This window comes from Channa argus, unplaced genomic scaffold, assembly GCF_033026475.1.
Source record: "Channa argus isolate prfri unplaced genomic scaffold, Channa argus male v1.0 Contig125, whole genome shotgun sequence".
NCBI lineage: Eukaryota > Metazoa > Chordata > Actinopteri > Anabantiformes > Channidae > Channa > Channa argus.
The window spans coordinates 57,492-75,000 of NW_027125344.1; the positions used below are offsets into that span (position 1 = coordinate 57,492).

Consider the following 17,509-nt stretch of genomic DNA (forward strand, 5'->3'; position numbering starts at 1 on the left):
TTTTAAACGAAAGAAAGTGTCAAACAAAACATGACACTACAACTCAGGGCGAACCAAGGCCAACATAATAAACAAAATAAGCCATTTCCCACAGAAAGTGCTATCTAGCCTGATAGAAATAAACAATCCAAAAGACAGTCGCTAACCCTAACTCCCTAATGTGAAAACAGTCCAAAAAAAATGGCTGTTCACCCCTACAGATTTAATACTATTTACAAAATATACAATTTATAAACAAAACCACGGCATAAAACCTAACAATTCAAAAATGCTAAATAAGGTTTGGAAACCAAGAACAGCAAACAGGTGCTGCTGCCAGAAAGAGCCTCGCTAGCTGTTGGGAACCGTACTTTTAAAAATCCAGGAAGTGTAGGATGGACCAATCAGCTTCCTGTACTGCCCCTCAATCCGGCCAATCAGGCAGGGCACCTATAAGAACAACAAATCAAAAACAACACATATGGCCAGGACCGTAACATGGTCTACTAGTAATGAAGCACGATGGTTGACAAACCAATAAAGTAGCAAAACAGTAATGAAAGAACAAAATTTGATGAAAATATACAACAATTTCTATGAATAAATAGGCAGTAACACCAGCTTGTGCTGCCCGTAAACCCAAGCAAAAAAGTTTACAGCACCTGGTATTCCCAGGCGGTCTTCCTACCAAGTACTAACCAGGCCCGGCTCTATTTGGCTGCCGAGATCGGGCGCTTAGAGAGCGGTGTGGCCGTAAGCTGCATTTGACATCATCAACAGCTCTTAAAAACTTTGGAGAAGCAGAATGCATGAAACTTGCTAAGAAGAAGATAAATGTGGCAAAGTACAAAGTACTATAACTGTACTGCTCTGTTACGCCCCTGTCCAGGGGGTCAGGGTGCAACATACAAAGATAAATTAGCATGTTCCCTCTCCAATCCCCAAACCAAAATCCAGGATCGAGATGTTCCAACAGAATGATATTTATTTTAAACGAAAGAAAGTGTCAAACAAAACATGACACTACAACTCAGGGCGAACCAAGGCCAACATAATAAACAAAATAAGCCATTTCCCACAGAAAGTGCTAGCTAGCCTGATAGAAATAAACAAACCAAAAGACAGTCGCTAACCCTAACTCCCTAATGTGAAAACAAGAGAAAACAATCAAAAGAAAATGGCTGTTCACCCCTACAGATTTAATACTATTTACAAAAATATACAATTTATAAACAAAACCACGGCACAAAACCTAACAATTCAAAAATGCTAAATAAGGTTTGGAAACCAAGAACAGCAAACAGGTGCTGCTGCCAGAAAGAGCCTCGCTAGCTGTTGGGAACTGTACTTTTAAAACTCCAGGAAGTGTAGGATGGACCAATCAGCTTCCTGTACTGCCCCTCAATCCGGCCAATCAGGCAGGGCACCTATAAGAACAACAAAATAAAAACAACACATATGGCCAGGACCGTAACATGGTCTACTAGTAATGAAGCACGATGGTTGACAAACCAATAATGTAGCAAAACAGCAATGAAAGAACAAAATTTGATGAAAATATAGAACAATTTCTATGAATAAATAGGCAGTAACACCAGCTTGTGCTGCCCGTAAACCTAAGCAAAAAAGCTTACAGCACCTTTTATTCCCAGGCAGTCTTCCTACCAAGTACTAACCAGGCCCGGCTCTATTTGGCTGCCGAGATCGGGCGCTTAGAGAGCGGTGTGGCCGTAAGCTGCATAAAAACTTTGGAGAAGCAGAATGCATGAAACTTGCTAAGAAGAAGATAAATGTGGCAAAGTACAAAGTACTATAACTGTACTGGTCTGTTACGCCCCTGTCCAGGGGGTCAGGGTGCAACATACAAAGATAAATTAGCATGTTCCCTCTCCGATCCCCAAACCAAAATCCAGGATCGAGATGTTCCAACAGAATGATATTTATTTTAAACGAAAGAAAGTGTCAAACAAAACATGACACTACAACTCAGGGCGAACCAAGGCCAACATAATAAACAAAATAAGCCATTTCCCATAGAAAGTGCTAGCTAGCCTGATAGAAATAAACAAACCAAAAGACAGTCGCTAACCCTTACTCCCTAATGTGAAAACAGTCCAAGAAAATGGCAGTTCACCCCTACAGATTTAATACTATTTACAAAATATACAATTTATTTAACATGGTCTACTAGTAATGAAGCACGATGGTTGAGAAACCAATAAAGTAGCAAAACAGCAATGAAAGAACAAAATTTGATGAAAATATAGAACAATTTCTATGAATAAATAGGCAGTAACACCAGCTTGTGCTGCCCGTAAACCCAAGCAAGAAAGCTTACAGCACCTGGTATTCCCAGGCGGTCTTCCTACCAAGTACTAACCAGGCCCGGCTCTATTTGGCTGCCGAGATCGGACGAGATCGGGCGCTTAGAGAGCGGTGTGGCCGTAAGCTGCATTTGACATCATCAACAGCTCTTAAAAACGCTGGAGAAGCAGAATGCATGACACTTGCTAAGAAGAAGATAAATGTGGCAAAGTACAAAGTACTATAACTGTACTGGTCTGTTACGCCCCTGTCCAGGGGGTCAGGGTGCAACATACAAAGATAAATTAGCATGTTCCCTCTCCGATCCCCAAACCAAACTCCAGTATCGAGATGTTCCAACAGAATGATATTTATTTTAAACGAAAGAAAGTGTCAAACAAAACATGACACTACAACTCAGGGCGAACCAAGGCCAACATAATAAACAAAATAAGCCATTTCCCACAGAAAGTGCTAGCTAGCCTGATAGAAATAAACAAACCAAAAGACAGTCGCTAACCCTAACTCCCAAATGTGAAAACAATCCAAAGAAAATGGCAGTTCACCCCTACAGATTTAATACTATTTACAAAATATACAATTTATAAACAAAACCACGGCACAAAACCTAACAATTCAAAAATGCTAAATAAGGTTTGGAAACCAAGAACAGCAAACAGGTGCTGCTGCCAGAAAGAGCCTTGCTAGCTGTTGGGAACCGTACTTTTAAAACTCCAGGAAGTGTAGGATGGACCAATCAGCTTCCTGTACTGCCCCCCAATCCGGCCAATCAGGCAGGGCACCTATAAGAACAAAAAAATAAAAACAACACATAAGGCCAGGACCGTAACATGGTCTACTAGTAATGAAGCACGATGGTTGACAAACCAATAAAGTAGCAAAACAGTAATGAAAGAACAAAATTTGATGAAAATATAGAACAATTTCTATGAATAAATAGGCAGTAACACCAGCTTGTGCTGCCCGTAAACCCAAGCAAAAAAGCTTACAGCACCTGGTATTCCCACGCGGTCTTCCGACCAAGTACTAACCAGGCCCGGCTCTATTTGGCTGCCGAGATCGGACGAGATCGGGCGCTTAGAGAGCGGTGTGGCCGTAAGCTGCATAAAAACGTTGGAGAAGCAGAATGCATGACACTTGCTAAGAAGAAGATAAATATGGCAAAGTACAAAGTACTATAACTGTACTGGTCTGTTACGCCCCTGTCCAGGGGGTCAGGGTGCAACATACAAAGATAAATTAGCATGTTCCCTCTCCGATCCCCAAACCAAACTCCAGTATCGAGATGTTCCAACAGAATGATATTTATTTTAAACGAAAGAAAGTGTCAAACAAAACATGACACTACAACTCAGGGCGAACCAAGGCCAACATAATAAACAAAATAAGCCATTTCCCACAGAAAGTGCTAGCTAGCCTGATAGAAATAAACAATCCAAAAGACAGTCGCTAACCCTAACTCCCTAATGTGAAAACAGTCCAAAGAAAATGGCTGTTCACCCCTACAGATTTAATACTATTTACAAAATATACAATTTATAAAGAAAACCACGGCACAAAACCTAACAATTCAAAAATGCTAAATAAGGTTTGGAAACCAAGAACAGCAAACAGGTGCTGCTGCCAGAAAGAGCCTCGCTAGCTGTTGGGAACCGTACTTTTAAAACTCCAGGAAGTGTAGGATGGACCAATCAGCTTCCTGTACTGCCCCCCAATCCGGCCAATCAGGCAGGGCACCTATAAGAACAACAAAAAAAAAAACAACACATATGGCCAGGACCGTAACATGGTCTAATAGTAATGAAGCACGATGGTTGACAAACCAATAAAGTAGCAAAACAGCAATAAAAGAACAAAATTTGATGAAAATATAGAACAATTTCTATGAAAAAATAGGCAGTAACACCAGCTTGTGCTGCCCGTAAACCCAAGCAAAAAAGCTTACAGCACCTGGTATTCCCAGGCGGTCTTCCTACCAAGTACTATCCAGGACCTGCTCTATTTGGCTGCCGAGATCGGACGAGATCGGGCGCTTAGAGAGCGGTGTGGCTGTAAGCTGCATTTGACATCATCAACAGCTCTTAAAAACGCTGGAGAAGCAGAATGCATGACACTTGCTAAGAAGAAGATAAATGTGGCAAAGTACAAAGTACTATACTTGTACTGGTCTGTTACGCCCCTGTCTAGGGGGTCAGGGTGCAACATACAAAGATAAATTAGCATGTTCCCTCTCCGATCCCCAAACCAAAATCCAGGGTCGAGATGTTCCAACAGAATGATATTTATTTTAAACGAAAGAAAGTGTCAAACAAAACATGACACTACAACTCAGGGCGAACCAAGGCCAACATAATAAACAAAATAAGCCATTTCCCACAGAAAGTGCTAGCTAGCCTGATAGAAATAAACAAACCAAAAGACAGTCGCTAACCCTTACTCCCTAATATGAAAACAGTCCAAGAAAATGGCAGTTCACCCCTACAGATTTAATACTATTTACAAAATATACAATTTATTTAACATGGTCTACTAGTAATGAAGCACGATGGTTGAGAAAACCAATAAAGTAGCAAAACAGCAATGAAAGAACAAAATTTGATGAAAATATAGAACAATTTCTATGAATAAATAGGCAGTAACACCAGCTTGTGCTGCCCGTAAACCCAAGCAAAAAAGCTTACAGCACCTTGTATTCCCAGGCGGTCATCCTACCAAGTACTAACCAGGCCCGGCTCTATTTGGCTGCCGAGATCGGACGAGATCGGGCGCTTAGAGAGCGGTGTGGCCGTAAGCTGCATTTGACATCATCAACAGCTCTTAAAAACGCTGGAGAAGCAGAATGCATGACACTTGCTAAGAAGAAGATAAATGTGGCAAAGTACAAAGTACTAAAACTGTACTGGTCTGTTACGCCCCTGTCCAGGGGGTCAGGGTGCAACATACAAAGATAAATTAGCATGTTCCCTCTCCGATCCCCAAACCAAACTCCAGTATCGAGATGTTCCAACAGAATGATATTTATTTTAAACGAAAGAAAGTGTCAAACAAAACATGACACTACAACTGAGGGCGAACCAAGGCCAACATAATAAACAAAATAAGCCATTTCCCACAGAAAGTGCTATCTAGCCTGATAGAAATAAACAATCCAAAAGACAGTCGCTAACCCTAACTCCCTAATGTGAAAACAGTCCAAAGAAAATGGCTGTTCACCCCTACAGATTTAATACTATTTACAAAATATACAATTTATAAACAAAACCACGGCACAAAACCTAACAATTCAAAAATGCTAAATAAGGTTTGGAAACCAAGAACAGCAAACAGGTGCTGCTGCCAGAAAGAGCCTCGCTAGCTGTTGGGAACCGTACTTTTAAAAATCCAGGAAGTGTAGGATGGACCAATCAGCTTCCTGTACTGCCCCTCAATCCGGCCAATCAGGCAGGGCACCTATAAGAACAACAAATCAAAAACAACACATATGGCCAGGACCGTAACATGGTCTACTAGTAATGAAGCACGATGGTTGACAAACCAATAAAGTAGCAAAACAGTAATGAAAGAACAAAATTTGATGAAAATATACAACAATTTCTATGAATAAATAGGCAGTAACACCAGCTTGTGCTGCCCGTAAACCCAAGCAAAAAAGTTTACAGCACCTGGTATTCCCAGGCGGTCTTCCTACCAAGTACTAACCAGGCCCGGCTCTATTTGGCTGCCGAGATCGGGCGCTTAGAGAGCGGTGTGGCCGTAAGCTGCATTTGACATCATCAACAGCTCTTAAAAACGTTGGAGAAGCAGAATGCATGAAACTTGCTAAGAAGAAGATAAATGTGGCAAAGTACAAAGTACTATAACTGTACTGGTCTGTTACGCCCCTGTCCAGGGGGTCAGAGTGCAACATACAAAGATAAATTAGCATGTTCCCTCTCCAATCCCCAAACCAAAATCCAGGATCGAGATGTTCCAACAGAATGATATTTATTTTAAACGAAAGAAAGTGTCAAACAAAACATGACACTACAACTCAGGGCGAACCAAGGCCAACATAATAAACAAAATAAGCCATTTCCCACAGAAAGTGCTAGCTAGCCTGATAGAAATAAACAAACCAAAAGACAGTCGCTAACCCTAACTCCCTAATGTGAAAACAAGAGAAAACAATCAAAAGAAAATGGCTGTTCACCCCTACAGATTTAATACTATTTACAAAAATATACAATTTATAAACAAAACCACGGCACAAAACCTAACAATTCAAAAATGCTAAATAAGGTTTGGAAACCAAGAACAGCAAACAGGTGCTGCTGCCAGAAAGAGCCTCGCTAGCTGTTGGGAACCGTACTTTTAAAACTCCAGGAAGTGTAGGATGGACCAATCAGCTTCCTGTACTGCCCCCCAATCCGGCCAATCAGGCAGGGCACCTATAAGAACAACAAAAAAAAAAACAACACATATGGCCAGGACCGTAACATGGTCTAATAGTAATGAAGCACGATGGTTGACAAACCAATAAAGTAGCAAAACAGCAATAAAAGAACAAAATTTGATGAAAATATAGAACAATTTCTATGAAAAAATAGGCAGTAACACCAGCTTGTGCTGCCCGTAAACCCAAGCAAAAAAGCTTACAGCACCTGGTATTCCCAGGCGGTCTTCCTACCAAGTACTATCCAGGACCTGCTCTATTTAGCTGCCGAGATCAGACGAGATCGGGCGCTTAGAGAGCGGTGTGGCTGTAAGCTGCATTTGACATCATCAACAGCTCTTAAAAACGCTGGAGAAGCAGAATGCATGACACTTGCTAAGAAGAAGATAAATGTGGCAAAGTACAAAGTACTATAACTGTACTGGTCTGTTACGCCCCTGTCTAGGGGGTCAGGGTGCAACATACAAAAATAAATTAGCATGTTCCCTCTCCGATCCCCAAACCAAAATCCAGGGTCGAGATGTTTCAACAGAATGATATTTATTTTAAACGAAAGAAAGTGTCAAACAAAACATGACACTACAACTCAGGGCGAACCAAGGCCAACATAATAAACAAAATAAGCCATTTCCCACAGAAAGTGCTAGCTAGCCTGATAGAAATAAACAAACCAAAAGACAGTCGCTAACCCTTACTCCCTAATGTGAAAACAGTCCAAGAAAATGGCAGTTCACCCCTACAGATTTAATACTATTTACAAAATATACAATTTATTTAACATGGTCTACTAGTAATGAAGCACGATGGTTGAGAAACCAATAAAGTAGCAAAACAGCAATGAAAGAACAAAATTTGATGAAAATATAGAACAATTTCTATGAATAAATATGCAGTAACACCAGCTTGTGCTGCCCGTAAACCCAAGCAAAAAAGCTTACAGCACCTGGTATTCCCAGGCGGTCTTCCTACCAAGTACTAACCAGGCCCGGCTCTATTTGGCTGCCGAGATCGGACGAGATCGGGCGCTTAGAGAGCGGTGTGGCCGTAAGCTGCATTTGACATCATCAACAGCTCTTAAAAACTTTGGAGAAGCAGAATGCATGAAACTTGCTAAGAAGAAGATAAATGTGGCAAAGTACAAAGTACTATAACTGTACTGCTCTGTTACGCCCCTGTCCAGGGGGTCAGGGTGCAACATACAAAGATAAATTAGCATGTTCCCTCTCCAATCCCCAAACCAAAATCCAGGATCGAGATGTTCCAACAGAATGATATTTATTTTAAACGAAAGAAAGTGTCAAACAAAACATGACACTACAACTCAGGGCGAACCAAGGCCAACATAATAAACAAAATAAGCCATTTCCCACAGAAAGTGCTAGCTAGCCTGATAGAAATAAACAAACCAAAAGACAGTCGCTAACCCTAACTCCCTAATGTGAAAACAAGAGAAAACAATCAAAAGAAAATGGCTGTTCACCCCTACAGATTTAATACTATTTACAAAAATATACAATTTATAAACAAAACCACGGCACAAAACCTAACAATTCAAAAATGCTAAATAAGGTTTGGAAACCAAGAACAGCAAACAGGTGCTGCTGCCAGAAAGAGCCTCGCTAGCTGTTGGGAACTGTACTTTTAAAACTCCAGGAAGTGTAGGATGGACCAATCAGCTTCCTGTACTGCCCCTCAATCCGGCCAATCAGGCAGGGCACCTATAAGAACAACAAAATAAAAACAACACATATGGCCAGGACCGTAACATGGTCTACTAGTAATGAAGCACGATGGTTGACAAACCAATAATGTAGCAAAACAGCAATGAAAGAACAAAATTTGATGAAAATATAGAACAATTTCTATGAATAAATAGGCAGTAACACCAGCTTGTGCTGCCCGTAAACCCAAGCAAAAAAGCTTACAGCACCTTTTATTCCCAGGCAGTCTTCCTACCAAGTACTAACCAGGCCCGGCTCTATTTGGCTGCCGAGATCGGGCGCTTAGAGAGCGGTGTGGCCGTAAGCTGCATAAAAACGTTGGAGAAGCAGAATGCATGAAACTTGCTAAGAAGAAGATAAATGTGGCAAAGTACAAAGTACTATAACTGTACTGGTCTGTTACGCCCCTGTCCAGGGGGTCAGGGTGCAACATACAAAGATAAATTAGCATGTTCCCTCTCCGATCCCCAAACCAAAATCCAGGATCGAGATGTTCCAACAGAATGATATTTATTTTAAACGAAAGAAAGTGTCAAACAAAACATGACACTACAACTCAGGGCGAACCAAGGCCAACATAATAAACAAAATAAGCCATTTCCCATAGAAAGTGCTAGCTAGCCTGATAGAAATAAACAAACCAAAAGACAGTCGCTAACCCTTACTCCCTAATGTGAAAACAGTCCAAGAAAATGGCAGTTCACCCCTACAGATTTAATACTATTTACAAAATATACAATTTATTTAACATGGTCTACTAGTAATGAAGCACGATGGTTGAGAAACCAATAAAGTAGCAAAACAGCAATGAAAGAACAAAATTTGATGAAAATATAGAACAATTTCTATGAATAAATAGGCAGTAACACCAGCTTGTGCTGCCCGTAAACCCAAGCAAGAAAGCTTACAGCACCTGGTATTCCCAGGCGGTCTTCCTACCAAGTACTAACCAGGCCCGGCTCTATTTGGCTGCCGAGATCGGACGAGATCGGGCGCTTAGAGAGCGGTGTGGCCGTAAGCTGCATTTGACATCATCAACAGCTCTTAAAAACGCTGGAGAAGCAGAATGCATGACACTTGCTAAGAAGAAGATAAATGTGGCAAAGTACAAAGTACTATAACTGTACTGGTCTGTTACGCCCCTGTCCAGGGGGTCAGGGTGCAACATACAAAGATAAATTAGCATGTTCCCTCTCCGATCCCCAAACCAAACTCCAGTATCGAGATGTTCCAACAGAATGATATTTATTTTAAACGAAAGAAAGTGTCAAACAAAACATGACACTACAACTCAGGGCGAACCAAGGCCAACATAATAAACAAAATAAGCCATTTCCCACAGAAAGTGCTAGCTAGCCTGATAGAAATAAACAAACCAAAAGACAGTCGCTAACCCTAACTTCCTAATGTGAAAACAAGAGAAAACAATCAAAAGAAAATGGCTGTTCACCCCTAAAGATTTAATACTATTTACAAAATATACAATTTATAAACAAAACCACGGCACAAAACCTAACAATTCAAAAATGCTAAATAAGGTTTGGAAACCAAGAACAGCAAACAGGTGCTGCTGCCAGAAAGAGCCTTGCTAGCTGTTGGGAACCGTACTTTTAAAACTCCAGGAAGTGTAGGATGGACCAATCAGCTTCCTGTACTGCCCCCCAATCCGGCCAATCAGGCAGGGCACCTATAAGAACAAAAAAATAAAAACAACACATAAGGCCAGGACCGTAACATGGTCTACTAGTAATGAAGCACGATGGTTGACAAACCAATAAAGTAGCAAAACAGTAATGAAAGAACAAAATTTGATGAAAATATAGAACAATTTCTATGAATAAATAGGCAGTAACACCAGCTTGTGCTGCCCGTAAACCCAAGCAAAAAAGCTTACAGCACCTGGTATTCCCACGCGGTCTTCCGACCAAGTACTAACCAGGCCCGGCTCTATTTGGCTGCCGAGATCGGACGAGATCGGGCGCTTAGAGAGCGGTGTGGCCGTAAGCTGCATAAAAACGTTGGAGAAGCAGAATGCATGACACTTGCTAAGAAGAAGATAAATATGGCAAAGTACAAAGTACTATAACTGTACTGGTCTGTTACGCCCCTGTCCAGGGGGTCAGGGTGCAACATACAAAGATAAATTAGCATGTTCCCTCTCCGATCCCCAAACCAAACTCCAGTATCGAGATGTTCCAACAGAATGATATTTATTTTAAACGAAAGAAAGTGTCAAACAAAACATGACACTACAACTCAGGGCGAACCAAGGCCAACATAATAAACAAAATAAGCCATTTCCCACAGAAAGTGCTAGCTAGCCTGATAGAAATAAACAATCCAAAAGACAGTCGCTAACCCTAACTCCCTAATGTGAAAACAGTCCAAAGAAAATGGCTGTTCACCCCTACAGATTTAATACTATTTACAAAATATACAATTTATAAAGAAAACCACGGCACAAAACCTAACAATTCAAAAATGCTAAATAAGGTTTGGAAACCAAGAACAGCAAACAGGTGCTGCTGCCAGAAAGAGCCTCGCTAGCTGTTGGGAACCGTACTTTTAAAACTCCAGGAAGTGTAGGATGGACCAATCAGCTTCCTGTACTGCCCCCCAATCCGGCCAATCAGGCAGGGCACCTATAAGAACAACAAAAAAAAAAACAACACATATGGCCAGGACCGTAACATGGTCTAATAGTAATGAAGCACGATGGTTGACAAACCAATAAAGTAGCAAAACAGCAATAAAAGAACAAAATTTGATGAAAATATAGAACAATTTCTATGAAAAAATAGGCAGTAACACCAGCTTGTGCTGCCCGTAAACCCAAGCAAAAAAGCTTACAGCACCTGGTATTCCCAGGCGGTCTTCCTACCAAGTACTATCCAGGACCTGCTCTATTTGGCTGCCGAGATCGGACGAGATCGGGCGCTTAGAGAGCGGTGTGGCTGTAAGCTGCATTTGACATCATCAACAGCTCTTAAAAACGCTGGAGAAGCAGAATGCATGACACTTGCTAAGAAGAAGATAAATGTGGCAAAGTACAAAGTACTATACTTGTACTGGTCTGTTACGCCCCTGTCTAGGGGGTCAGGGTGCAACATACAAAGATAAATTAGCATGTTCCCTCTCCGATCCCCAAACCAAAATCCAGGGTCGAGATGTTCCAACAGAATGATATTTATTTTAAACGAAAGAAAGTGTCAAACAAAACATGACACTACAACTCAGGGCAAACCAAGGCCAACATAATAAACAAAATAAGCCATTTCCCACAGAAAGTGCTAGCTAGCCTGATAGAAATAAACAAACCAAAAGACAGTCGCTAACCCTTACTCCCTAATGTGAAAACAGTCCAAGAAAATGGCAGTTCACCCCTACAGATTTAATACTATTTACAAAATATACAATTTATTTAACATGGTCTACTAGTAATGAAGCACGATGGTTGAGAAAACCAATAAAGTAGCAAAACAGCAATGAAAGAACAAAATTTGATGAAAATATAGAACAATTTCTATGAATAAATAGGCAGTAACACCAGCTTGTGCTGCCCGTAAACCCAAGCAAAAAAGCTTACAGCACCTTGTATTCCCAGGCGGTCATCCTACCAAGTACTAACCAGGCCCGGCTCTATTTGGCTGCCGAGATCGGACGAGATCGGGCGCTTAGAGAGCGGTGTGGCCGTAAGCTGCATTTGACATCATCAACAGCTCTTAAAAACGCTGGAGAAGCAGAATGCATGACACTTGCTAAGAAGAAGATAAATGTGGCAAAGTACAAAGTACTAAAACTGTACTGGTCTGTTACGCCCCTGTCCAGGGGGTCAGGGTGCAACATACAAAGATAAATTAGCATGTTCCCTCTCCGATCCCCAAACCAAACTCCAGTATCGAGATGTTCCAACAGAATGATATTTATTTTAAACGAAAGAAAGTGTCAAACAAAACATGACACTACAACTCAGGGCGAACCAAGGCCAACATAATAAATAAAATAAGCCATTTCCCACAGAAAGTGCTATCTAGCCTGATAGAAATAAACAATCCAAAAGACAGTCGCTAACCCTAACTCCCTAATGTGAAAACAGTCCAAAGAAAATGGCTGTTCACCCCTACAGATTTAATACTATTTACAAAATATACAATTTATAAACAAAACCACGGCACAAAACCTAACAATTCAAAAATGCTAAATAAGGTTTGGAAACCAAGAACAGCAAACAGGTGCTGCTGCCAGAAAGAGCCTCGCTAGCTGTTGGGAACCGTACTTTTAAAAATCCAGGAAGTGTAGGATGGACCAATCAGCTTCCTGTACTGCCCCTCAATCCGGCCAATCAGGCAGGGCACCTATAAGAACAACAAATCAAAAACAACACATATGGCCAGGACCGTAACATGGTCTACTAGTAATGAAGCACGATGGTTGACAAACCAATAAAGTAGCAAAACAGTAATGAAAGAACAAAATTTGATGAAAATATACAACAATTTCTATGAATAAATAGGCAGTAACACCAGCTTGTGCTGCCCGTAAACCCAAGCAAAAAAGTTTACAGCACCTGGTATTCCCAGGCGGTCTTCCTACCAAGTACTAACCAGGCCCGGCTCTATTTGGCTGCCGAGATCGGGCGCTTAGAGAGCGGTGTGGCCGTAAGCTGCATTTGACATAATCAACAGCTCTTAAAAACGTTGGAGAAGCAGAATGCATGAAACTTGCTAAGAAGAAGATAAATGTGGCAAAGTACAAAGTACTATAACTGTACTGGTCTGTTACGCCCCTGTCCAGGGGGTCAGAGTGCAACATACAAAGATAAATTAGCATGTTCCCTCTCCAATCCCCAAACCAAAATCCAGGATCGAGATGTTCCAACAGAATGATATTTATTTTAAACGAAAGAAAGTGTCAAACAAAACATGACACTACAACTCAGGGCGAACCAAGGCCAACATAATAAACAAAATAAGCCATTTCCCACAGAAAGTGCTAGCTAGCCTGATAGAAATAAACAAACCAAAAGACAGTCGCTAACCCTAACTCCCTAATGTGAAAACAAGAGAAAACAATCAAAAGAAAATGGCTGTTCACCCCTACAGATTTAATACTATTTACAAAAATATACAATTTATAAACAAAACCACGGCACAAAACCTAACAATTCAAAAATGCTAAATAAGGTTTGGAAACCAAGAACAGCAAACAGGTGCTGCTGCCAGAAAGAGCCTCGCTAGCTGTTGGGAACTGTACTTTTAAAACTCCAGGAAGTGTAGGATGGACCAATCAGCTTCCTGTACTGCCCCTCAATCCGGCCAATCAGGCAGGGCACCTATAAGAACAACAAAATAAAAACAACACATATGGCCAGGACCGTAACATGGTCTACTAGTAATGAAGCACGATGGTTGACAAACCAATAATGTAGCAAAACAGCAATGAAAGAACAAAATTTGATGAAAATATAGAACAATTTCTATGAATAAATAGGCAGTAACACCAGCTTGTGCTGCCCGTAAACCCAAGCAAAAAAGCTTACAGCACCTTTTATTCCCAGGCAGTCTTCCTACCAAGTACTAACCAGGCCCGGCTCTATTTGGCTGCCGAGATCGGGCGCTTAGAGAGCGGTGTGGCCGTAAGCTGCATAAAAACGTTGGAGAAGCAGAATGCATGAAACTTGCTAAGAAGAAGATAAATGTGGCAAAGTACAAAGTACTATAACTGTACTGGTCTGTTACGCCCCTGTCCAGGGGGTCAGGGTGCAACATACAAAGATAAATTAGCATGTTCCCTCTCCGATCCCCAAACCAAAATCCAGGATCGAGATGTTCCAACAGAATGATATTTATTTTAAACGAAAGAAAGTGTCAAACAAAACATGACACTACAACTCAGGGCGAACCAAGGCCAACATAATAAACAAAATAAGCCATTTCCCACAAAAAGTGCTAGCTAGCCTGATAGAAATAAACAAACCAAAAGACAGTCGCTAACCCTAACTCCCTAATGTGAAAACAAGAGAAAACAATCAAAAGAAAATGGCTGTTCACCCCTAAAGATTTAATACTATTTACAAAATAAACAATTTATAAACAAAACCACGGCACAAAACCTAACAATTCAAAAATGCTAAATAAGGTTTGGAAACCAAGAACAGCAAACAGGTGCTGCTGCCAGAAAGAGCCTCGCTAGCTGTTGGGAACCGTACTTTTAAAACTCCAGGAAGTGTAGGATGGACCAATCAGCTTCCTGTACTGCCCCCCAATCCGGCCAATCAGGCAGGGCACCTATAAGAACAAAAAAATAAAAACAACACATAAGGCCAGGACCGTAACATGGTCTACTAGTAATGAAGCACGATGGTTGACAAACCAATAAAGTAGCAAAACAGTAATGAAAGAACAAAATTTGATGAAAATATAGAACAATTTCTATGAATAAATAGGCAGTAACACCAGCTTGTGCTGCCCGTAAACCCAAGCAAAAAAGCTTACAGCACCTGGTATTCCCAGGCGGTCTTCCTACCAAGTACTAACCAGGCCCGGCCCTATTTGGCTGCCGAGATCGGACGAGATCGGGCGCTTAAAGAGCGGTGTGGCCGTAAGCTGCATTTGACATCATCAACAGCTCTTAAAAACGCTGGAGAAGCAGAATGCATGACACTTGCTAAGAAGAAGATAAATGTGGCAAAGTACAAAGTACTATAACTGTACTGGTCTGTTACGCCCCTGTCTAGGGGCTCAGGGTGCAACATACAAAGATAAATTAGCATGTTCCCTCTCCGATCCCCAAACCAAAATCCAGGATCGAGATGTTCCAACAGAATGATATTTATTTTAAACGAAAGAAAGTGTCAAACAAAACATGACACTACAACTCATGGCGAACCAAGGCCAACATAATAAACAAAATAAGCCATTTCCCACAGAAAGCGCTAGCTAGCCTGATAGAAATAAACAAACCAAAAGACAGTCGCTAACCCTAACTCCCTAATGTGAAAACAGTCCAAAGAAAATGGCAGTTCACCCCTACAGATTTAATACTATTTATAAAATATACAATTTATAAACAAAACCACGGCACAAAACCTAACAATTCAAAAATGCTAAATAAGGTTTAGAAACCAAGAACAGCAAACAGGTGCTGATGCCAGAAAGAGCCTCGCTAGCTGTTGGGAACCGTACTTTTAAAACTCCAGTAAGTGTAGGATGGACCAATCAGCTTCCTGTACTGCCCCCCAATCCGGCCAATCAGGCAGGGCACCTATAAGAACAAGAAAATAAAAACAACACATATGGCCAGGACCGTAACATGGTCTACTAGTAATGAAGCACGATGGTTGGCAAACCAATAAAGTAGCAAAACAGCAATGAAAGAACAAAATTTGATGAAAATATAGAACAATTTCTATGAATAAATAGGCAGCAACACCAGCTTGTGCTGCCCGTAAACCCAAGCAAAAAAGCTTACAGCACCTGGTATTCCCAGGCGGTCTTCCTACCAAGTACTAACCAGGCCCGGCTCTATTTGGCTGCCGAGATCGGACGAGATCGGGCGCTTAGAGAGCGGTGTGGCCGTAAGCTGCATTTGACATCATCAACAGCTCTTAAAAACGCTGGAGAAGCAGAATGCATGACACTTGCTAAGAAGAAGATAAATGTGGCAAAGTACAAAGTACTATAACTGTACTGGTCTGTTACGCCCCTTTCTAGGGGGTCAGGGTGAAACATACAAAGATAAATTTGCATGTTCCCTCTCCGATCCTCAAACCAAAATCCAGGATTGAGATGTTCCAACAGAATGATATTTATTTTAAACGAAAGAAAGTGTCAAACAAAACATGACACTACAACTCAGGGCGAACCAAGGCCAACATAATAAACAAAATAAGCCATTTCCCACAGAAAGCGCTAGCTAGCCTGATAGAAATAAACAAACCAAAAGACAGTCGCTAACCCTAACTCCCTAATGTGAAAACAGTCCAAAGAAAATGGCAGTTCACCCCTACAGATTTAATACTATTTACAAAATATACAATTTATAAACAAAACCACGGCACAAAACCTAACAATTCAAAAATGCTAAATAAGGTTTGGAAACCAAGAACAGCAAACAGGTGCTGATGCCAGAAAGAGCCTCGCTAGCTGTTGGGAACCGTACTTTTAAAACTCCAGGAAGTGTAGGATGGACCAATCAGCTTCCTGTACTTCCCCCAAATTTGGCCAATCAGGCAGGGCACCTATAAGAACAAGAAAAAAAAAACAACACATATGGCCAGGACCGTAACATGGTCTACTAGTAATGAAGCACGATGGTTGGCAAACCAATAAAGTAGCAAAACAGCAATGAAAGAACAAAATTTGATGAAAATATAGAACAATTTCTATGAATAAATAGGCAGTAACACCAGCTTGTGCTGCCCGTAAACCCAAGCAAAAAGGCTTACAGCACCTGGTATTCCCAGGCGGTCTTCCTACCAAGTACTAACCAGGCCCGGCCCTATTTGGCTGCCGAGATCGGACGAGATCGGGCGGTTAAAGAGCGGTGTGGCCGTAAGCTGCATTTGACATCATCAACAGCTCTTAAAAACGCTGGAGAAGCAGAATGCATGACACTTGCTAAGAAGAAGATAAATGTGGCAAAGTACAAAGTACTATAACTGTACTGGTCTGTTACGCCCCTGTCTAGGGGCTCAGGGTGCAACATACAAAGACAAATTAGCATGTTCCCTCTCCGATCCCCAAACCAAAATCCAGGATCGAGATGTTCCAACAGAATGATATTTATTTTAAACGAAAGAAAGTGTCAAACAAAACATGACACTACAACTCAGGGCGAACCAAGGCCAACATAATAAACAAAATAAGCCATTTCCCACAGAAAGCGCTAGCTAGCCTGATAGAAATAAACAAACCAAAAGACAGTCGCTAACCCTAACTCCCTAATGTGAAAACAGTCCAAAGAAAATGGCAGTTCACCCCTACAGATTTAATACTATTTACAAAATATACAATTTATAAACAAAACCACGGCACAAAACCTAACAATTCAA

At 41.1% G+C, this 17,509-nt stretch overlaps 16 pseudogenes; all 16 read right to left on the reverse strand.

Annotated features, from left to right (window-relative positions):
- Window positions 1-629: 629 nt before the first annotated feature.
- On the reverse strand, window positions 630-738 carry LOC137121728 (5S ribosomal RNA; annotated as a pseudogene).
- A 1,572-nt stretch (window positions 739-2,310) lies between these two features.
- Window positions 2,311-2,429, reverse strand: LOC137121747 (5S ribosomal RNA; annotated as a pseudogene).
- Window positions 2,430-3,286: 857 nt separating this feature from the next.
- On the reverse strand, window positions 3,287-3,405 carry LOC137121761 (5S ribosomal RNA; annotated as a pseudogene).
- Window positions 3,406-4,242: 837 nt separating this feature from the next.
- On the reverse strand, window positions 4,243-4,361 carry LOC137121774 (5S ribosomal RNA; annotated as a pseudogene).
- A 617-nt stretch (window positions 4,362-4,978) lies between these two features.
- Window positions 4,979-5,097, reverse strand: LOC137121715 (5S ribosomal RNA; annotated as a pseudogene).
- Window positions 5,098-5,954: 857 nt separating this feature from the next.
- On the reverse strand, window positions 5,955-6,063 carry LOC137121729 (5S ribosomal RNA; annotated as a pseudogene).
- An 869-nt stretch (window positions 6,064-6,932) lies between these two features.
- Window positions 6,933-7,051, reverse strand: LOC137121764 (5S ribosomal RNA; annotated as a pseudogene).
- A 616-nt stretch (window positions 7,052-7,667) lies between these two features.
- LOC137121748 (5S ribosomal RNA) lies at window positions 7,668-7,786 on the reverse strand (annotated as a pseudogene).
- Window positions 7,787-9,358: 1,572 nt separating this feature from the next.
- On the reverse strand, window positions 9,359-9,477 carry LOC137121749 (5S ribosomal RNA; annotated as a pseudogene).
- Window positions 9,478-10,344: 867 nt separating this feature from the next.
- LOC137121762 (5S ribosomal RNA) lies at window positions 10,345-10,463 on the reverse strand (annotated as a pseudogene).
- Window positions 10,464-11,300: 837 nt separating this feature from the next.
- LOC137121775 (5S ribosomal RNA) lies at window positions 11,301-11,419 on the reverse strand (annotated as a pseudogene).
- A 617-nt stretch (window positions 11,420-12,036) lies between these two features.
- On the reverse strand, window positions 12,037-12,155 carry LOC137121716 (5S ribosomal RNA; annotated as a pseudogene).
- Window positions 12,156-13,012: 857 nt separating this feature from the next.
- Window positions 13,013-13,121, reverse strand: LOC137121730 (5S ribosomal RNA; annotated as a pseudogene).
- A 1,823-nt stretch (window positions 13,122-14,944) lies between these two features.
- LOC137121752 (5S ribosomal RNA) lies at window positions 14,945-15,063 on the reverse strand (annotated as a pseudogene).
- Window positions 15,064-15,920: 857 nt separating this feature from the next.
- LOC137121750 (5S ribosomal RNA) lies at window positions 15,921-16,039 on the reverse strand (annotated as a pseudogene).
- Window positions 16,040-16,896: 857 nt separating this feature from the next.
- On the reverse strand, window positions 16,897-17,015 carry LOC137121766 (5S ribosomal RNA; annotated as a pseudogene).
- Window positions 17,016-17,509: the final 494 nt, after the last annotated feature.